The sequence below is a fragment of the Callorhinus ursinus genome, unplaced genomic scaffold (genome assembly GCF_003265705.2).
Source record: "Callorhinus ursinus isolate GAN/ISIS: 27379988/994484 unplaced genomic scaffold, GSC_fseal_2.0 scaffold2, whole genome shotgun sequence".
Taxonomy (NCBI): Eukaryota; Metazoa; Chordata; class Mammalia; order Carnivora; family Otariidae; genus Callorhinus; species Callorhinus ursinus.
In genome coordinates this window covers 85,696,222-85,719,719 of record NW_027397064.1, presented here as the reverse complement: position 1 = coordinate 85,719,719, position 23,498 = coordinate 85,696,222, and the positions used below count along the sequence as shown (strand labels likewise).

The 23,498-nt window shown below is 35.6% G+C and overlaps 1 protein-coding gene across 1 annotated transcript in view; it reads right to left on the bottom strand.

Annotated features, from left to right (window-relative positions):
- LRP1B (LDL receptor related protein 1B) overlaps window positions 1-23,498 on the bottom strand; it is a 1,894,461-nt gene that overhangs the window by 1,185,098 nt on the left and 685,865 nt on the right. The window lies entirely within an intron of this gene.

Sequence of the window (23,498 nt, the reverse complement as noted above, 5' to 3'; positions counted from 1 at the left end):
AAATTCCTTAAGCATGTAATTGTCCTCACTCTGTTCCAAAAAATGTCAGTTCCCTTCAGTGGAGCTCCAGACCTCCTCATCTTATGACCTTCTTTCCCTATGTTCAGACTGCCACCCCCACCAAAATCACTGCACTGGTGCTAGGAGTGGGGGCTTTACTCTTCACTATCACCCTTGCTGTATGAGTGGGCACAGGGAGCAGGGTGGTTGGCATACCATGGTCTTGGCCTAGACCACTTGGTTTGGTACTCCTACACTATGAATAAGTTGGGGCAGGGAGGTAAGGCCTTCAACATGCTTGGGCCTGACATACCTGGAGTAGAGCTTCTGTGTTATGAGTGGGGGCTGGGTAGAGGAAAAAAGAGCTAGTCCTCCTGGCCATATCTGCCTGTAATGAAGCTTTTGAAACATGTGCTGAGTAGGATGAGACACTAGCAGCCTGCCCCTCCTGGGCCCTAGACTGGAAGATCAAAGGAGAAGGAGCCCCCTTCTTCTTGACTGCACACGTCTAGAGTACGACTTCCATAACATGGATCTAAAGGGTTGGAAAGGATGGTGGTAAGAAAGTGGGTCATGGCTCAAATGCCATAGCCTCTTGGTGCTCTTTCAGAGACTTAGATTTTCTTGAACGAATATTTCTGCATTTGCTTAACATTTAGGACAATTTTCAGAGACTTTTAATGACTGGATTTTTTAAAAAAATAATTTCTATCTGTTAAATTACTATTTTCCTGGGGAGAGGGTCTGTCTAGTTCTTTCAGAAGACCTTTCTTACCTAACTGTATTTTTTTTTTAAATCTACTGCACTTATATTATTTTACTTGAATTGTGAAACTACCTTGACAATTAGTAGTAAATATGTTTACTGTATCGGATAAGTTTCTAATTAGATTTTGCACATAAATATTTTAGCTTTTTAAGAAACACTTTGGGCTTATAAATAGAAAAAAAAAGCAAACCACTTTTACTGGCAGCATTTCATATTGAATAATTTACATTAGTAACTAAAGCTACACACATAGTTCTTATCAGAACATGGCATCTGTCTCTTCAGACAATGAAAAGCACCTTTTGGATGAGGATAATATATTGTGCTGCATCACTGGGTTTCTCATCTTGGCACTTCTGTAAATCAAATTATGAGATATATGCAGCAGTTGCTAACTCCCATTAATGGAAATGGATGCATCAATGACCTCCATTTTACTGAGTCTAAATAAACTAATACTCTATCTCTAAAGCACACCCAAGCTATTTAAACCTTTCTCCCTGGCTAAGCATAAGAACAGTAAATTATCATAAATCAAAGTTCACTGATGTATATATGACAATAGAAGCAAATTATTAATGTATGAATATTCTCATTCTTTCTCTCTTCCCGCACCTCTTTCTGCTAAAGAAGGCTTGTAAAAGCATTTCTCTCAGGGAGTTTTACATTTCAGAATCAAGAGAAATTGTTGGACTGGTGGGCAAAGGACCAGTGCCTAAGGGAGGGGAAGGAGTTTTCAGGGGAACTTTGAAAAGATTAGTGAAGGACTGACTAGTTGTTTGAATTGGAGAAGGGGAATGAAGAGAAAAGAGAGTAGGAATTTAAAGTGTTTCTGTGGCTTAAAAGTCTGTCATGGTATATAAGAACTATATGTAAAGAACTTTAATGGTTTTGAAACTGCTGTTTGAACAACAGAATGTATTTATTTGACTGTAATTTTATCTTTACTCTGAATCATTTTAGTCATTGCATTTAACATATTTCCAAATACAAAGATTTAATGCAAATTGTTATTAATAATAAGAGTTTAATTAAAAAATTATATTCTAGGGAAACACCTTACAGCTACAATATTTTTCAGACTACACTGGTGGTAAGAACCATCATGAGAATCAAAATCAGCATTGTCTTGCTAGCATCTTAATTCAATCTTTGCTGCTTTTACTGTCACAATATATTCAAGGAAAAGGGGGGAAGGGAATGTACCGCATGCCAAGCACACTCAAAATCCTAAAAAAATTCCTTTATTAATTTCTGTATGTAAATTGCATGGATGGTTGACTATTTAGACTTTACATTAAGTGTACTTAATAAGTTTGCATTAAAATGCAAGTAATTATTTACATATTAAAGAGTATTCTCTGACTTTTATACATCATGCATAAAACTCTCACCACGGATGCTGGGTAGCAAAGGGTGCATTCATTGTATAACATTTGGAAGCATCTAAATTAAGCTATTTCCCACAGCATGTAGATATTTCTAAATTAACGTTTAAACATAGATTTTTCATCTCGAGCTAAGCAACTTCTTTCTCTATATATGGTGAGTATTGTGGAGGGTTTAGCTAGATCAAGATTGTTGTTTTAGGTCAACCTTAGAGTCCCTTCATCTGTTTCCACAGTATCTTTTGCATATCTGTTTTACTACAGTGTACTTGTGTGTGTGTCTGTCTGTCTGTCTGAATTGTGTTCATATGTGTTTGGAATGCACAACCACCCAGTATGTTAAAGGAAAACATGAGTGAATGAATGAGTGAATGAATGAATGAATACCTGAATAATTCTAACTAGATTGTGTCCTATTTACCTGCAGATCCGGAGTTAGTACATATTCATTTATTAATTTGTAATTATACAAATGCCTGCCACTTGTTAGAATGACTTTCATGCCTTCTATTTCCTTCAACCTTTCTGTGGGAGTATTCCTAGAGGATAGCCATGGCTAGGGAAGATTAGCTGGAAGGAGAGTGGATGATTTCTTATGCAGGGGACAGGTTCAACATTTAGTACAGAATAATAATTTGGGGTTCAACCAGGGATACTGAAACTTCCAAGATAAGAGACGAGATCTATTTTGGGCTGAGAACCAGAAGAAGCAGCCAGATCATCATGAGAGGTCAGAACTGCACACAAATGAAAGCCAAGGGGTTAAATCGAGCTGAGAAAAAGGAAGAGGCATTAAGAGTAACAGGAACTAGATCTAGTATTAAGTACAATTACATTGGGGAGCTAAGATTTTAGTTACACAGACAAGCAAAGGACCCAATCAAAAACTTTTGTACATGTATTTTGTATCTTAGAGAGACCATATTTTAGGATGAAAGACTATGATTTAAAAAGGCCTTTTTGAGTTTGTGCTAATAGCAGTCAATCTTTTATGTTGAATTGTAGGAGCAAAATAGTATTTTTATAATATTTGGAAGCATGGGATTTAGAATTGTGACCATTTAATATAATCCTTATAAAATTTTACAAACCTGAAAAGCCAACCCAAACAACAAAATAATCTAATTTTAAAATATTATGATTTCTAATTGTTTTGCATTAAGAAAGTGGATTTCTTCTTACTACTTCACTATTTGGGGCTATGAAATAATTTATTAAGTGTTACACGCAGACATATTAAATTTTAAAAAGTGCATTTGCTTTTGTACAAACTTTCTACATTATTTTTTTTTTTTTATCAGTTTTCTTGCAGTGTTTACCAAGGCGATGAAAAGGAAGCTTTAAACCCACTTGTTTCTGAAGTGAAATTATTTCTCTTAAAACTCTGGCAGATATCCTTTATGATTTCATAGAAGCAAGAAATATAATTAAAGCAAATTAATCACTTTTAAAAATAATCAGTTTAAAATCATCTTATATAAGAATTACATTTAATGACACATAACACCACAACTATTGCTCTGTATAATTATACATTTTTTCTCTAATTATTCAGTAACTGCATGGCTCACTCTTAAATCAATGCCCGTGTTCAATAGGTCAGTAGAAATGTGTACAATTTGTTGCTCAAACTCAGATCACAATATAGGGAGAGTTAATCAGTGCAAGGAACTGCCTGTTAATTAAGCTCTTTTTCTATGTTCAGTCTTCTGGAAAACAAAACAGAACAAAACAAAACACAGGAAATGTATGATTCAAAGGGAAAAAAAAAGAAAAAAAACAAAACCTTGATGCATAGTACCGAATATCAAAAATATATCCCATTGTAAAAGAAGGACTTAAAAAAAAAAAAAAAGAAGTCTGAGTAAATCAAGAAGCTTAATGACAAACCTTAATCTCCTTCTTCAATTCAAAATATGTCCAGAGATATCTAAAAATCATTCTGTGGGAGTTTTTGTTTTTATTAAACAAATGAGTTAACTAAGGCTGCAATTTTATGACAACTTAATTGAAACTCTCTGGGAGAAAAACATCAGGGTATGATCTTAGATCACTGATTGATTTCTTGGATCTTTAAACTGTCCAGTGATTTCGTCTGAACTTCCATATCTCCTTACTCAAGTTCTAGAGCTACCACCTGTAAAATCTTTCAATCTAATTCATGATAATAAGCCTTACTTTTCTAGGTTCAGGTTCCCTATACCAGAGGCCAACGTTGTGTTTCTTCTTGTGTGACAGGATTAAGAAGAACGTTAAGAGGAAGTATTTGTAGTCATCCGGGATGGGATTTCACACACCCAGCCTCACAGGCTTGGAGGACAGCCATTATGAAAACAAAGGAGAGATAATGGCACTAAAAAGAAATGAAGGTGCCGCCCTGACTTGTCTACAGGGAACTCATGCTAGTCACACCCTTTTCTAGCCAACAACATGTTAACAGGGACAAGAACAACTTGAATCATCCTTTGTCTGCAGAGCATGTTGAAAATCAGAGGTCCCATCACATATAATATTTGTCCCCAAAATCCTTCCCTATAGGGATCTTTGGTACCATTTTATAATAGGACAAAACTAGAATAGTGGCTTGAGCACAGCCACACAGTGACAAGGCAGGCTCTCCATCCAGCCAGTCCCCCCGTTCCAAGGGCTTTACAGAAATGATTTATTCTTATTTAGAGGACTGGCTATTTAGAAAACTGTCATTCTGCAGTACCTCATGTCGCCTCATGCCTCTAGAGGCTCCCAATCTGCCAGCATCCAAGTCCACTGTCTCCTAACAGGCCACCACGTTGGAAAATGGCCACAGCCCTGCATCATCCTGCAGCCACTGCTGGTGAAGGATGGTTGGCCAGCTGTGTGCAGCAGTAACCCTCCTGAAGGGCAGCAATCCTGTTATACTGGACAAGAGCTTTACTGCCCGCTCTATTTATATTCTTCATACACGTGAACTAAACCTCCGTCCGGATTAACTAGAGCATCGTGTTTTCCCATTTTCTTTCATCCCAAATCTACAACAACAAAGAGAGAGCCATTTGAAGAACGCATTATGTCTCTACATCTCTTGATTTTGTGAAAACTTAGGTTTAATTTTAACAGATTGCAGCGGTACTTCTCAAAGTGGGCTATGTCAGAAAACAATTTTGGTTGTCAAAACTAAGGAAGATGGGATCCTACAGAGGTACCGTTATGTACTGCATTATGCAATGCACAATGTTTAACAGCCCCCCCCCCCCACCAAGAAAAAATGTATCTGGTTAACAGTCTGAGGCTGAGAAGCCCTGAGTTGAGGAAACACTTGTTTGTCATTATTGGCTTTCCACCTGATTGCTACAGCATCTCAGGTAACTTCAAAGTACATTCAAACCTCAAATACCAGGAGACCAACTAATCAGGGTATTTACTAAATATGTTTCTCTGCTTTATACTTTAAAAGAACGAGACAAATAAGTTCAAAAAAAGGCTCACTTCAGCAACTTTGGTTTAAAAAGTAGTCCAATGCCTAATCATTCCTAGCCTTCACACAGTATACGTCTGTAATCTTCTATAATGGGAACTGATGCATAGAATAATTAACCTGAGACACTTCAAGAGAATCAGTTAACAAGGGGAGAGTCACTTTTAGCAGTGCAATCTAATTATGAAAACAGGGACATTGAACATTACAGCCTAGAAAGATTTCCAATAATGCAAGTTGAAACAAAAGTGACTTTTTTTAGTTAACTGTGTTAACCAGAGAAATCAATTTGTCAGAGCATCCAATTCGTGTTAAGCAAGGTTTTTCAATTAGTTTCTCTGACATTTAATCCATAAATTTTATCTATGCATAAGTAAAAATGATAGTGTCAAAGGAGCTCTTAAAACATCATCCAGGAGCAATTATCTATCCTACCTTTGCAGGTACATGGGAGTCTGTCCAAATTTTGGAAAATCTTTGGAGAAGGACATTGCAAAATCCTCTATTAGGTTACTGCTTCCAGTGTGAAATTCCACTGAAAGCATGGAAACACTTTTCCTTCCCTATTTTCAAATTGTACACTTTATAAAAATGAGAATGAGAAACTGAGAGCAATGCTGTACAATATGATGCTTTAAATAAAACCATCTATGGAAAAGTATATATTTCATAAATATGCCACATAGCTATCAAAATTCCCTTAGAATAGACTAAGTTTAAGGTTTTCATATATCTCACTTTATTCAAAAGATTTATTTTATAGCACAATAGATAAAATTAAAGAATGAAAAATCATAGAACAATGGAAAAATATCCAACTGTGTTCTGAAATTTCTGTATGTTTAATCTTCATTCATTAAAAAGTTTTAATTTTCATATTTTTACAGGATCTTTTAGGCCTTTTAAGCAGCTATGAATTTTGAAAGCTACCCAATTTACCAAGCAAGGTTGCTAAATTTTCCTTAGAGCAATATGCTAACTACAGAACCCTTGTTAATGAAGATTTGTGGCTTTAAATGACATATCTCAGATATCATTTACATGGTAATTGACAAAACTATGTGAAATCATCTTTTCCTTAATTTTAACAGCCATTATATGTGTTTGGTTAAATCAAGTAATATATTATTTGGTAAGATGTTCTTTTTTTTTCTCCCCAGATGGAAAGATAAACAGAAATGTATAAAAACTAATCTATAAAGTACATTTTTGTTTGATTGTCATATGAAGCCCACCATTGCATAGAACATTTGTAACAATTTCCAGCATGTAATTTCAATTACAATGCTATGACTATTGAAATTGGCATTTGGGAAGCTGCATGCAAATGTGAATAATTTTTGGAGTACACAAATTTATTTAAATATTTTACCATAAGAGAAAAATTTCCTTGAAATTCATGTTTGATGAAGCCTAAGTGACTCCCTCAAATGTTACATCTTCTTGCATCCGATTCCATTGGCATTTGGTTTCTCTTTTTCCCCAGTGTCTCCCTAACTCTTGCCCTCCCTAGCTAGGGAAGTCAGAAACAACAAGGATCCTTCTGACCAAGATACATGAAAAAGACAATTGTGACAGAGGAAAGGAGTTAACTTAGGTAAATAGACCTGCATTGATTCTGAAATACCACAGATATAGAATCATTTTTGGTCAAAAACATGTATTTTTCTTTAATAAAAACAACATGTATTTTCCTTCATGTTAAACAAGAGTCATAATATTTGCTATTAAGATTTGGACAGATGTACACTCTTTTTTTCTGGAGATATGATCATTTTTTTAGTTTAAACCAGTATTTCTTAAATGTACTATGGAAGTTTGGGACCAAATAATTCTTTGTTTTCAGGGTTGTTCTATAATAGTGTAGGATGTTGGGCAGTATTCCTGGCCTTAATCCACTAGATGCCAGTTGCAGCTCCCCAAACATGACAACCAAAAATATTTCCAGATATTGCCAAATATTCTCCTGGTGGCAAAATCACCCAGTTGAGTATCCCTGGTTTCAACAGCTATATTTAGATACAAATGTATTCATTTTTAAAAGGAGACTGGCCGAATACAAGAAGAAAGGAGGAGGGGGAGGGGTGGGAGAAGGGGAAAGAGACAGAGGGAGGGGAGAGGGAAAGAGAGGCAGCCCCAAAGAGAAAAAACCTTACCACCAGTGCACTGTATACTTTTCGTCTACTGTTTTCATTTTTATCAGTTCTTGACTAACACATTTAATTAGTTCTGATACCCAATAAGTTAATAGTTAATCAGAGCACAAGTTCTAGGGTCCAGTTAAGGATCAAATTCCAGTTCCAGCATATGCCAGTTTTGTAACAATTTAATTTTGGGAAACATATTTAACCCTCCAAACCTCAGCTTCCTCATTTGCAGGTAGGTAGATTATAATAATATTATTACATAGTTTCTGTGGTCATAAATGAATTAATGCACATAAAGTACTTAGTAAGAGGGATAGTAAATTCAAAACTCTTTCCTACATATATATCATCATCATCAACTTCATCATCACTAATGAATCAGAAGCTTATTTTGAAAAATGAATATGTTATATTTTTAAAATAAACGTATATAATTAGAGAGAACATGAAAATAATTAAATATGTTTCTCAAGTATCACTAGGAATAGGAATTCTTTAACTCTAACACCCATATATTAAAGTTTTAAGAGTATGTATCCATGTAAGTAAATCTTTATTTACATTGAATTGATTTGGGAGGGGTGGATATGTAAAAACTTAATTGGGTCTACTTTTCTAAAAAATAATTTTCAAGCCTAAGTTGTTCCTTTCTTTTTCTTGTCCTATAAAGTATATTTATTAACTCTAGGACTCAGCTCTCAAGCTAGACTTCTTTTAGCGGTGACAGTAATGGTCTAGTTTAAAAGCACTAAAATGTTTGCAAACAATTCCGTATTTCAACAAAACATGTTCTTACTAATAGTTTAAAATTTTTTAACACACTGTTCATTTGGCCCTCATAATCCATGTAAGTGCATTTCTAAACTAAAATAATCTAAATACTCTCCAGCAAGAATCTTATACTTGCAGAGCATACCCTGATTATGTGCATATTTGAAACAATAACCCATTTGTACATTCTTTAAACAGAATACAATCTGTAAGTGTTAAATCCAAGCAATTTTTATCAATAAAGTGCTCTAAATTTATACTCTTAGTGAACCGGTAGCATTCACCTTAGAAACGCAACATTGAGAAATATTATTTTTACTTGGAATGGAGACAGATTACTTAAATTACAAAATAATCCACACTAATAATAGTAAATGTAGAGCTGCCTAGGTAATTACATAGATATCAATATACAAATTTATTCAGAAAATAGGTGTTGAACACCTATCAAATGTTAGTTAGTACCTTAGACACTTATAGATAATAAACTGAATAACAACAACAACTGTTCTGTGGAATTCACCTACATACTTATATCTATTAGGTGAATTATCTCTTTTATTTTCCCCAGGGAAGAAATTATAATCTATGAAAAGGACTGGACACAAAGAGAAGGTCTTCTTTTTACAAATATACATACTTGAGACCTTTGATTATCTCTTAGTATTTATGTCTGATTTAAAAAGAAAATCCAGGGGCGCCTGGGTGGCTCAGTCGGTTAAGCATCTGCCTTCGGCTCAGGTCATGATCCCAGGGTCCTGGGATCGAGCCCCACATCGGGCTCCCTGCTCAGCGGGGAGCCTGCTACTCCCTCTGCCTCTGCCTGCCTGCCTGCCTACTTGTGCTCTCTCTCTCTCTCTCTCTCTCTCTGTCAAATAAATAAATAAAATCTTAAAAAAAAAAATAAATAAAAAATAAAAAGAAAATCCATTCTTAACCTTTTGTCAAAAGAAAATTTTCATCAAAGAGTATCTTGCCAAAATTAATTTTGAAACAACTCAATAAATTCCAAATTCCAAAGTAATCTCAAATAAAATTGTCACAGAGATGGCAAAAAAGAAAGGCAATGAGCTCAATTTTCCTTAGTGACTCTTGGGTAAATTAACCAAGTTAAACTGAAACATTTACCTTTCATTCATCCCTTTAATAAGTATTTATTAAATTCTTCTTTTGTGAGGTTTTTTTTTTAAGATTTTATTTATTTATTTTGACAGAGAGACAGAGAGACAGCGAGAGAGGGAACACAAGCAGGGGGAGTGGGAGAGGGAGAAGCAGGCTCCCTGCTGAGCAGGGAGCCCCATGAGGGCCTCCATCCCAGGACCCTGGGATCATGACCTGAGCTGAAGGCAGACAGACACTTAACGACTGAGCCACCCAGGTGAGCCCTTTTGTGAGTATTTTAAATAGTGGCCACAGGTAAGAGGAAAATGGAATTTTTCCATAACTGTATAACTCATTACCATGAGGGAAAAAAAAAAAAAAGAAGAAAAAAGGGTGGATTCACTTGGAGTGTGTGAGATAACTACAACAGTTTTCAACAACTTAAATTAAGGAGGCTGGAAAGAAAGGGCAAGAATTGTAGAGCATCACTGGATACTTCTCCAAATTGGCAAGCATACTAATAAAAATGCCTATAATTCTAACACAAGCCCAGGAATGAGCATCCTCCAAGTTTTGGTACAAATAATATAGTACTAAGACGATTGGGTCTAATACAAAAGGTAGGTAATGCCTGATGTGAGACATTTTTTTAATGAAAATTTCTGTATTTCTTGGAGGTAGAATAGAGTATATTTGCTATTGGTTAGTTTATAACTGCATAAATTCATCCTTCTAGCAACTGGATCAAGTCCCCCAATGCTTAATTCTGCACCGTTTCCTCTAAACTCCAGTGCAAGTGCTAACATCTTCATTAGCACAATTTTCTCAGAAAAAAACAAAACAAAAAACAAAAAACAAAAAAACCCCACACACCACAATGTCTACTACATGGCAAACGTGGTATCTCGGAATGAGGCCAAGACGTCCTAATGCTTCCCAGTAACGTTTTCCGTGCGTCTGCAATGTTGTCTGTTATATTTGTCACTGCTCTAGAAACTACTTGCTTCCCTCTAGCTACTCCCCAGTCACCTCTGGATGATAAATCTAATCTTTTGGAACTATGCCATGGAACACTTGCAGGTTTTCCCAGGAGGTAACTTTCTTCCTAAGTAGCTGACTTTTCCTATCCCACTTTCTTGTATCTCCTGGATGTAACCATCCTTAGCACTTTTGTACTTCCTGGATGTTACCACTGAACAACTACATCACTTCACAAATGGTCTGTTTTGTATAAATCTTCCTTCAAAATACCGTATTATTCTGAGTCTGAGAGGTACAGGTAAAGAATATGGATTTGAATTTGTTTTTCTGTTTTTGGTTTTCTGACTTTATTCACACTATTCTATCAATCTAGAATGCTTCTCTCTTTTCCCTTTCCTTACATTGTTCAAAAACAAATCTCAATCCCACTTCTCGACTAAAATCCCATTTTTATTAGTCTTCCATAGTTACCCAGTTTCCACTGTCACCCTCATCCACACTCTAACAAATTTTTGTACAAGCCATGTAACAAATGCTTATTGAAGTACTGTGCAAAGTGCTATATGATATATTTAACAAATAATCTTATATAATCTTATGAAATTGCTTCCAAAATTATTTTGTATGTAAATGTATGTATTACAAGTCCTATTATTCTTTCTAACATCTATTTTCTCATCAAATATTTAAGGTATTTTTTTTTAGGTATAAGGATCATGTATTATATTTCATTGCATTTCCTCATAATCTTGCCCCGAAGTATGTGTTTAAAACACTTATTTTTAAAAAGTTAAAAAATGGAAATTTGCCACAGAACTTTTTTTTTCTCATGTAGGAAAAAAAGAAACTGTAGAATTTAAAGTACAAAGGCTGTCTCAAAATCAAAATATAATTTTATAAACCACTCAATCAATTTAAAGTGACCTGTTTATAATGGACAGGAGCTCTCCAGACTCCACTGTCAAAAATATTATTTTAGCCATGTACTTTCTAATTTTATGCGAAAGAGTGCATATTGCACAGTTTTTCCCACGAGTGAGTGAAAAAGATGCTTCTTGGGTAAGAACAAAACAAAGAATATGCTGGCAGGAAATTCCAACCTCTCCTTAAGACCTGGTGCCTCCCTGTGCCCACTGCCTTAAGGGGACCAATTCTACAGGGCCACTTAAATGATTTTTAAAGACCAATCAAGGAAAGCTTTATCTCCAATCACTCTTCCACCATGACTTATGATGACATTTGCTATTTTAGGTCTATCTACATTAAATAAAACCTCATTAATATTTATTAGAATACTGCTTTAGGTTTACCTACATATTTACTATTGTCTTTGCTCACCATTTCTCTTGCATCTAAGGACTGCTATTTGAGATCATTCCCCTGTTCCATTTAAAATGCAGGCTTTATACTTTTTCTTTAGTGAAAGTCAGTTGGGGAATACTTTTTCCATTATGGGTTTGAAAGAAAGTATCTTTACCCTGTAAGCATTTCCCGAGAAGAGAAGAGTAGTGCTACTCTGGGAAACAGATGAAGATTGATCAATTTTACCTGACAGGAAATCCTTCTCCTAATCTCTACAAAGAGCTATTGTCCAAGACCAAGAGGGCTATAGAAATCCTCTTGTATCACCTCTTTTATACACAAGAACCAATAATGTTGGCCAAAGCTTTTTAAACATACCTTCCTTTTAAGCCATCATTGCCATATTTGCATTCAAAATGTGACACAAAATAACTAGTCACAAGCGATCACTCAAACTCACATGGCAGAATTGCAATGGCCAAGAACTTAAACTGTCTCTTATTTTAGGGGAGAAAATGCCCATGTGCTAAGTAAACCTATGCCTGGTCAAAAACCTTGTAAAAGATGGTGATCCATTTAACTGATTATGAAAGGTATCTGATGTCAACCTATTTGAATAAATATCTCAAAGGCACCATTTTTTTTTTTAAGGGGAAAGAAAATAAGTTTACATACCTTCCTAAGAGCAAATTTCCAAAGATTTTTCTTCTGCTTTAATAAGTGGAGTACATAATGCCCAGTGGGCACAGAATTCTTCTCTTTGCTGCTTGTTCAGCAGTCAGCATCTTTGCAAGAGTTCAGCCTGAAGTGTCCTAGCCAGGACCACTTGGGCTTGTGCTAGAACAGCAAACACTGCAGAAGATTTCAATTCATAGTGACATTCATTTTTCTTTTACTTTATGAATGCAGCCAGTGAGAAACTACTAAAAGTCTGGGGGTGTGGACAAGTGGGAGCAAGAATGCATTACTCGCCTTATCATCTAACTTAGCACATGCGGCCATGAATGTTGTTAGAGACATAAACAAATAAATTAATAATTACTATGAAGAAGAATTATCTGCCAGATACTCTGCTAAGTAGGAGATGTACAAAGGCAATGAAGCAGATGGGTAGGGTAAATACCTAGTTTTGATACTCTGTTGCCATTTAAATTTGAATCTATGCACATTGATAAAAATGTTCTCTTTCATTCAGAGTAGACGGAGTTTCCCCGTGCACGATCAAGCTATTTTATATACATTACCGCTAATTATCACACTAGCTCATCAAGGGAGGCCTTACTGTCCCATATAATACAGGAGGAAAAAAAAAAATCAAGGCTAAAAGCTACATTTCCACAACTCCACATCCACTTCTGAGTTCAGCAGGGAGAAACAGAGACTAAAAGGGAGAAGAAATAGAGTTTCTCCCTCTCCCTCACCACCTTGCTCAGTGTCTCTGGCATCAGCTGCATTTCCTCCATAGCTCGAATTGTTCTGGGACAAACTGGGACCAACAGTATAGAATCTTCCCTCTCTCTTTCCAGCCTGGAGATGATAGTGGCTTCGGACTATCGCCTCTCTGTAGCTTACCTCATCATCAATTGCTGACTTTTAAGTTCTTCTACCAACTATGTAAAAATGCCCTGCCTTAATTTCCCTCTGTTTAAATTCAGAGTTATTTCTGTCATTCTATAGGGATCCTAACTGATAACACCTATGAGCTTCATGTCCTGTCGCTTTATTTCAATTGTTCATATTACTGTGTAATTATTTGTTTACAAGTCTGTTTTCTCCTTGCCTGTGAACATTTGAGATCAGAGAAAACATTGATTTATTTTTGAATCTCCAGTACCCAACACCTGGCCAAATACATTATAGATGCTCAGAAAATACTTGTTGTAAATGAAATAATGATCGAATGTAATGCTACAATAAGGTATGGGTAGGCAAAGACGAAAAGGCCAATCCAGTTTCAGAAAATCTTCCTTGACATAAGCTGTCTAGACTGAGAGGCCAAAGATGGGTGTTTTGTGATGAACAGGAACAAGATCTCTTGGTAGAGATGTTTCAAAGAGTGGGAACAAAATATGCACAACCAAAAAGCCATTGATTGTAATGGATCCAGTAAGTTTTGGTTTAGTTGAAATAGAATGTGCATAAGAGGCCCAGAAGATGAGGCTGGAAAAATAGACAGGAATCTTATATCTACCTTGCTAAGCAGTCTAGCATTCATCTACTCAGGTTAAGCAAGGGACTGAATATTTATTTTGCATCTTAGAAAGATTTGCTGACTAAATAAATGGGATAGTACAGGTGGCCAAAAACAAAGTGTGAAGGTTATAACCTTAACCTTACTGAAATGTTATTATCAGCAGAACACAGAATCGGTTTAGATAGGCAGAGGTCGGTGGATTCGGGAGTTAGCTAAGAGTGAGAATAATTTGAATTGGTGAGTAGTTCAGGTAAGGTGAGAGAAAAGGAATATTCTAGTATGATTTCAGGAGCCTGATGTGGGTTATTATATAGATCATGACAAAATTAAACAAGACAGAAGGAAGAGTAGGTTAGAGAAAATATGATGAGTTCAGATTTGGACATGAGTTTGATATGCCTGTGGGGCATCCATCTGAAGTGTGTAGGAGATACTCAGAAATACACATACCTGGATCTCAGGAGAGAAGAAAAAAGTAGAGGTGGGAGTCACAGGTAAGTAGGTGGTAGCTAAAGTAAATAGAATGACTCAGAAAGATAGGATGACTCAAATTAGGAAGAGCAAGGCAGAAGAGGTAGGCCCAGTAAAGAGCAAGAGCTTGGGAGTTGCTGTGGTAAAAAGAGGGGGTGAGGTGGTGAAGCGGAATTTGTAGATGACCCCAGGGCTTAAGGCAATTCAGGACACAGCACAATATGATAGAGGGAGAGATCGGGAGTTAAAATGCTCCAGAGTAAGCAGATAAGCAACCCTTGTGAATAAAAAAAGGTACTTTGTCTAAGCTTCTTTATTTGCCTCCAAGAAACTTGGCTGTAGAATAAGTGAAAGATGGGTCATTTCCTGAAGGGTAAAGGCTTTCTTATACTGAAAGCATGACTCAGTACTAGGTCCCACATTTAGCCTAGGCTATTATAAAAATAAATGAGAACTAATAAATGTGAAAAAATGTCCAAGATGCTTAGTGTTTTGAAGGATTTCTGCTTCTCTTCCTCTGGCACCAATATCAGAACTCTCAGTATAGACTAGGGAAAGGACTGAGAAAATGAGCCGAGGATTTTTTAGGACATCATCATGTAGACAGTGACATAGCATTCAAAATCAAAGTTAATGAACCCTGAAAGTCTACTGCTTTTCCCAATTCATTGTCTGTGTGTTGGCAGGACATTTAGCATAGTATCATCCTCTCCAGGATGGGAGAAGGATGGACTAATCTAAGTTGATTAAAACAACAACAATGAGGCACCTGGGTGGTTCAGTCAGTTAAGCATCTGACTTGATTTTGGCTCAGGTTATGATCTCAGGGTTGTGAGATCGAGCCCTAAGTTGGGCTCCACTCTGGGCGTGGAGCCTGCTCAAGATTCTCTCCCTCCTCTCCCTCTGCCCCACCCTCATGCTCTCTCTCTCTCTCTCTCATAAAAAACACAACAACAACAAACAAGACATAGCATCATTCTGTTACGGTTAGTGTACACAGTGCATATCCAAAGCAAATGGCAAGTGTAATTTTTTAAAGATTAACTCAGTACGGTTTTCACCAACTATAAAAGGAGAAAAAACCTAACTGCCTTTTGTGTCCCTAGCTCACTTAAAAAAAAAAAAAAAGAACTAAACCCTAAGGCAAATCAATTTTTAGCCATTAATTGTTCCATGACACACTTACAGAGCAGCTGCCTTAACATTCAGACACACCAAGCTGATCACATATTTAAAAAGAACTTTTCTTGAATACAGAAAATAGTCATTTTAGAAAATTGGCCCTGTGGCTTGATTTCACAAGGTTTCTCCTCATTCCCTTTCTTTGGTGTGTCATACATATATAGGTTCATGTATTAGTGGATACGTGTTTGAATTTCTCAGACTGAAAGATAATGTATTTGTACTTTCTTGCATAGTAACCTATGGAGGGAAACTGGCCTCAGGGCTATGGCTATTTACCAGTGCACAACTGCTGTCCAGAGTCCTAAGACAGACAAAATGGCAGTCTAACAGCATCCCAATTCAGAATATTAGCTCCTGGTTAATAAAGCTGAGCTAAAGTTTGACTCACAGAACCGGGCAGGACTGTATGTTCAACACCAATGTAGCTGTAAAAGCTCCCAGGGAACCTACCAACAATCAATTTCTTCAGGTAGTAGTGTACAGTAAACAGATTACACCAGTGTCTTTAAACCTGGCTAAAATATATAGTTTATATTTATTTATTTTTATATATTTATATTTAAATATATATTTATATGTAAATGCTTGTTTATATATAGCTGAATATAAACATATCTAATTATAACATAATTAATCACATATTATATATATAATTTTACACATGTTATATAAAATATAAAATAAATATATTGTATAAAATATAATAATATATGTTTTATATATATCATATATATACATATATACATATAAAATTGCAAATGACCTTGTAAAAAGATATACTGGCCTATCTCCCAAATAAATTAGAAGCTCTGAGTACAAGGCTTGTGTATGGTGTAGCTATACCTCCACATGGGTCCCTCTATGACTTGGTTAATGATAGAGAGTTAATAAATGTCTTAGACTGAAATGTTGGTACAGGCAGATGTTCCCTAGCCTAAACCTGAAGCTGACTGCAATTTCTTCTGAATTTGACGAAGAAGCAAGGGCAAGGGCCTTCATTTTCATTCTCCACTTGAGTGCCAGGTAAACAGGATACTGTGTATGGAGGGAAGACAAAGGAGATGAAGAGGATTTGTGCAATCACAACGATAAAACTCTGAAATACTAAGCTGTTCTATATTGCTCTCAGAATTGTAAAGCAGAGTAAACACTGAGATAAATGAATTTACTCTAAAACCGAATTCTTCTTAAATCTAGATACTAAAACTTTGCGTGGTGCTTTCCATGTTCTTCTTGCAAGTAATTGGCATTAGACTGCATTCTCTTCAGAAGGTTAAATATTTTCTTTTAAAAAATGGCCAATCTAATTATCATCCAAGGTAATCAATTTTCCATTATTGCAATCACCCATTAGAGTCTTTTAGATTTTTCTGATTAAAGCATTCTAAAGGAATCAAATGATACTAATAAAGCATCGCCCCCTTTTATGTAACAACTCATGCAAAGGATCAAAGGCAAAAGCATCTCTGATATATTTTAGAAAAAGCTAGAAGACCAATATACTTGAAGGAATAAGCAATTATGGGTTTGGGATAATCCCAGACAAACAATAAGGGGCCAGATTATATAGGATTTCACAGGTCAATGGGAGACTTTAGACTTTATTTTGATATAATGGGGAAATCCATGGATTAGTTTCGAGTAAAACAGTGATATGTCCTGATAGGATCTGATACAATTTTTTAAAAGGTCATCTAGTGACTTTGTTGTGAATAGAATATGATACGATGATGTTGGAGTATGGGAGAGCAGTTATGTGGCTATTGCAGTCATCCAGATACAAGATAATTATTAGATAGTACCAGTAGAGCTGGTAAAAAGTGATAGGATTTTGGACAGATTGAGAAGATAGAGCTAAAAATATATTTTGAAACGAATTCAATTTGGGGAATTAAAAAGAAGTCAGAACTTTCTCCAGTATTTTAGTATGAGAAACTAAAAGACTGTCACCAACTGAGAAGGGAAAAGCTGTATGTTTAATAGTTCTGAGGAGTGGAGAAGCTCTGGGCATGGGAGTATGAGATATCTATCAGAGATGTTGAGAAAGCAATTGGATGGGAGGTTTTTTTTTATTTGTTTGTTTGTTTGTTTGTTTGTTTTAGAAGGCGGTAAGGGCCAGAGGAAGAGGGAGAGATGCAGGCTCCATGCCCAGTTCAGAGCCCGAGGTGGGGCTTGATCTCACAACCCTGAGATCATGATCTGAGCCAAAATCAAGAGTCAGTCAGGCACTTAACCCACTGAACCACTTAAGTGTCCCGGATGTAGATTTCTGGAGTTAGACAGTAATCTGAACTAGAAAAACAAATGGAAGTCATTGGCACATAGATGATATCAAAAGCCACAGGAATAAATGAGATCACCAAGAGTGTAAATTAAGTAAAGAAGAGAAAAAGACCAAGGATTGAGGTTGCTTAAGAAGAAATAGAGGAATAGTAAAGGAGTAGAAGAGAAGTGACCGGTGAGCTAAGCAGAATACCAACAGATTGTGGTGGTGTCCTGAAAGGCAAGTGAATAATGTTTAATAAGGAAGAGAAAGTGATCAGCTATGTCAAAAATTACTGATAGAGAAATTAAGAGAAAATTTGTAAATTGAATGGGTATACCATTGCCGAGGTTATTGGTGACCTTGATGAGCGCAGTTTTAGTGGAGTGGTACAAAAGAAAGTCTGACTGTAGTATGTTTAATAGAGAATGAGAGTAGGAGAAATGGAAACAATAAATAGAAGAGAAACAAAGAAATAGCATGGAAGTTTATTGTCATGGATTGAAAGTCAGCATGGTTGTTTGCTTTTTTAGCCAGGCTCAGTTGTACAAATAAAGGAACAGAGTAGGTGGAGAGCTGGATTTAATTAAGGATGTGTTTTGGCCAGTTGAGTATGACGTAGCAAGAGAATAGCCAAGGAGCTGATGTACTATGCAATGAAGTGATTAAATAATAGACCATGGAATTGAAGAATAATAAAAAGGGAAGGGAACACATCAAGTGTGTCTAAACCTGTGATAATCTGGGAATACAAATGGACCTAATGTTCTGGTAGATAATTGGAATGGAAGTACTAAAAGTCATAAGAAATAGTAAAGGTAGTGAGCTAGAAAGATTGGTGGTTGTGGTCAGAAACCTAAAAGTCAAGATGATGGAGGGCTTGCAAGGGTTATCAATAGCAAGTTCTAGACTCGAGAGAATGACAATTGGTGTGAGCAGCTGACATTAGGTAAAGAAATGGGAGGCCAAGTTATTTTAATACTATCTAAAAGTATATTGAGTTTTCCAAAACTAAGATAGAAGTAGTATTGGATAGACAGAGCTACAATGATTGAAAAAGAAGACAGAATGACCTGGACATCACATCATAACGTGATAATAGTGATGAAGAGTAGTGGATAAAATCATCTAATGGCATGAGCTATATAAAGCTGAACATTTTAGAGAGGGAGAGAGAATGCTCTGCTTCCAGCAATAAGGAGGAGGGAGGAAAATTACCCCCAAATTTACTACTTTATACCCAATGGTAGAATTGTTAGGGGAAAATAGTTTTCATTTGAGAGGTCTGCAGGGGAATCAGGGAGGGCCAGGAAGCTGATGAATTTTTGAGAGAGGAGGTTGAACATGTAAGGGAATTCTATAGATAGTGGACTGTGAGTTATACAGGGCACACTGAAAGACTGAGAAAGGAAGACAAAATAAGAACCTCTGCAATGATTACAGTTCTGTGGTGATTGACATAAGTGTGGGGAAAGACATAATAATATAGACACTAGTATAAGTATTGGTGGATTTAAGACAAAGAGAGGTGAAGGGAAGAAAGTGGTAGATTCTTGGCACTTCTACTTAATTCCTAATGAGTGGTATGAAAGGCACAGTGTGGGAGCTACAGAAATTCAGGCTCAAGACATTGATTGGAAATATTAGCAAAAACAACTCCATTTTTCCTGGACTTGAAGAAGTATGAAGTTACCTGAGTCCATAAGTCCTCATTTTTGTTAAAGATACTCAAAAGTAATATGGTCAATTGCAAATGAAAGAGGCCTAAAAAGTACAACTTGGGAAACATTTCAATGGACTTTTTGATTATTTCATACCTAAAGATTAAAAAAAAAAATGTGAATCAAAGTAAACTTCAGTATGTTCCTCCCATGTTCCCTGTAAGTGATGGATATACTTAGAATTGATCATGGCAATATTCCTTTGGGGGAACACAAGCTTCAGGGCCAATCGTGTTTTTCTATCAGTGCTCTAACTACATAGTTTATAATTATCTACTAATGAGTTGTATCCACAAACAATTATGGGAACCCTTTAAGGAAAAAAAAAATCTGCATATTTCCAGAGCCCAGCATAGTGACTGGCTTATATTGGATTTTCAGCAAATATATATCTAATAGGTAAATAAAAGATTAAATAAAACAACCATATTTTTGAAGACTGATTCTATGAAAAACATGAAACTAACATAAATATGCAAGAAAACATATTTCTGAAGCACTGAAGCCCAAGAAGAAAGCTACCTTAAGTGATAACCGACCATGAGACAGTCTTTGGGCATACTTTTGAATAAAAGAATTATTTTCATATAATGTCTTGCTTCTGTGCCCTCCCCTCCCTTTTGGAAGACATGGTCCTCTAATTAAGTTACTTGTAATTTAATTTAAGATGCAGCTTTCATGATTGGACCACAAAGGTCATATAAGGATATTGGAGTGAAGAATTCTTTGCCATCAGACAAAATAGTTGACATTGAGTCAACTTTGGATATTATTGGTTATTATATATAATATTGGATATTATTCTCTATTGAACTATTTTTTTTTTCTTTACCTAGTCCAGGTTCATCTACAGCATGCACACTATATAAATATGTTATGTCATTTCATACCATTGTCCTGTCCATTGGATATTAAATTCACTGAAACTTCATAGTCTCCAACACCAGTTCATCAAATTTCAAATCTGCTTTAATAGATTTGTATGATTCAGTTTTCCCCACAAAGCCTTCTCTCAGACATGTGATGTTTTGTCTTATTTGCTAGATCATTTGTCTGTCCATCTATCCATCCATCTATCCATATTTCATTTGTAGTTCTTTGTATAGTCTATCCATTGTAATTGCATTAATGGAACTTAGTCTGCTCTATATTACTAAATTAGACTTCCACAGAGGTACTGTTAAAATAATTATAACTTAATTATAACTACCCAAAGCTGAGTGTTTATTTGATCTTTATGCACATTAGTTCAATTATAGCTTCATACTTAATCTGAGTTCAAATATATTCTCTTCCCATTATATAGTAAGAGCAGGTGAAAATACTCCACCCTCCCCTTATGTTTCTCAAATAAAATGAGCCTTAACATATTAAGTTTGTGTTCCATGCTTGTTTATTGGTGACCAGTCTTACAAAGCCAACTATAAAATCACTTGTCCAATTGAAAAGTAAGCAAGCAACTGTAATTAAAAATATTAAGTTTTAATGGCTGTTACAGCATAAAATATGATCCTAAACATCCACAGTAATGTGTGTCTATGATGCAACTATATATTGTCATTTATTTCTAAAGAGTTAAGAAACCCATTTGACACAATTTTTCAGTTTTTATTTAGATTGGAATAGAGGTAAGATACAAGCTGTACTGACAAGACAGTAAGTGAACAATCTTTCTATGACCTCATAAAGATAATTGGACGACCCTTTAAGACTCAATATGGATAAACTTACACTGAAAACCTTTGGGCATTTCTTGTTTAGATTAGTATTGGTCCTTTGTAGATATGTAGTACCTTGGTTGCATGCAATAAAACAAAATATCAAAAAAGTTACACTACCCAAGTCACTGAACTAAATGCTAATTGCCTCTTCAAAAGAATTATATATTCCAGGTGTATCTGAATAGCAAAAAATCATTATAATTTAGTATGTTGGAAATATGTATATTTGCTTTGGGAAATATTTCTCACAGAAACTATTACACATCCAAAACAAAAAAAAATGTCACTTGAAAATAGAAAAAGCTTTTGAAGAAAAAGGGAAACATATATATTGGTGAACTAAATCGACTTTAGGAGAAAAATCCAACAGTCAAATAGAAAAAACTTTGGACTTCAACACAGATAACTTTAGCTCAGAAACCAACAAAAACAGTCTTTGACAATGATAAAGGATGTCTCTGTATCTAGGTTTGTTTGTTTGTTTTTGTTGTTGTTTAAGAGAGCTATTTCTTTCTTCCGTAGTAATCATTTCTATTTGAGCAAGGAGTATAATAATATAGCAGCAATTTAAAAATCCAATCTATGTTTTTATATGTGTGCCTCAAGTTATTGTTTTCATCTGATTTTGGGGGCTCTGAAATCCAGTACAATGTATAAACTAAAAATACAGTAATTCCAGTTTGGCAGATATTGCTGACTGCAATTCTAGAACATTTGTTTCTACTCCAGGTTCTTAAAAGACATAAACTGTTAATACCAGAACAACCACGCTGTCCTGGCTAACTAACCCACACAGCTCTTCCTAACACAGAGTGGCTAGCTGGAAGAGACCTTTAGTTTCATCCCAGGAAGTTTTCCAGCTCCTCCCTTGCCCATTCAGAAGGGAAGCATACCACCACAAGAATGTGGATTTACCTATTATTAAAATGAAGAGGAAGGATTAATGAACTATGTGCATAGGGAATTTGGTTCAATCACCAACATTTTCCGGTCTGACTTTGATTCCTCTCAGTACATAGAATTCTTCATCTTGCTCTTGCTCTTAGACATTCAGAATTTTAATTTTAGAACTCTAATGGGTATCATGTGGTACTATACTATATTCATACTCCCACCATTTCTCTTCTCTTCTCTTTATATATATAATATATATATATATATATATATATATATACACATATATATACAATATGTTGTTTTTACTGAGATTTTGTTACAATACCCTTCAGTGCCTACATAATGCCTACTTACTTTTTAGGACCATGTGGTAGAAATGGCTTTATGAATCAGGATCTCATAGATATGAATTTATTTGGGAGTATAAAAAATGGCAGAGGTAATCACCTGATGGGATTTGGAATTCAAAAAAAAAGGAAAAACAGAAAGAAAGAAAATTAAGGGATCCTTCAAAATAAAACAAAAGTCAACAGCAGTAAAATATTTGGGATGTATTTGTTTGGTTGGAAACAATTGATAGTCTTAGGGAAGCAAAACAAAACACAAAAACAATAGGAAATTTACCATCAGAGAGGTAATAAGATAAACAAAGCAGCTTAACATGATGCGGAATTCTCAAAATATTAAATAAAACAACATTTCTATGTGATGACAGACCACATGGTAAAAATAAATTATGAAATAAGGTTGGCTGACCACAGATATGAAATGATAGCAAAGATTTTGAAATTCTGATAGTTTTTTAAAAGTCTCAAGTTGAAGCCCAATTTTGAAGGAATAAAAATGTAAAGTAAAGGCCAAAAAAATATGAGATATGGGGCAGAGAGTGAGGGTAGCAACTGAGGGAGAGGGAAGGAATGGGAAGAAAAGGGAAGAAGAAAATGAGTGAGAATGGGAAGGAGGGGAGAAGAGAGAGAGAGTATCCTTCTCTTGGAAACCAAATTTATCTGGGGTTTTTCTCAGGCAGCAGCCAGCCCTAAGTGGCTCCCCAGGAACTCTCCTCCACGGCTATCAGTCTGGTATTTGGGAACTCTTTGCTACAGTACAGCCTGACCCTTCTCTTACCATTTCCC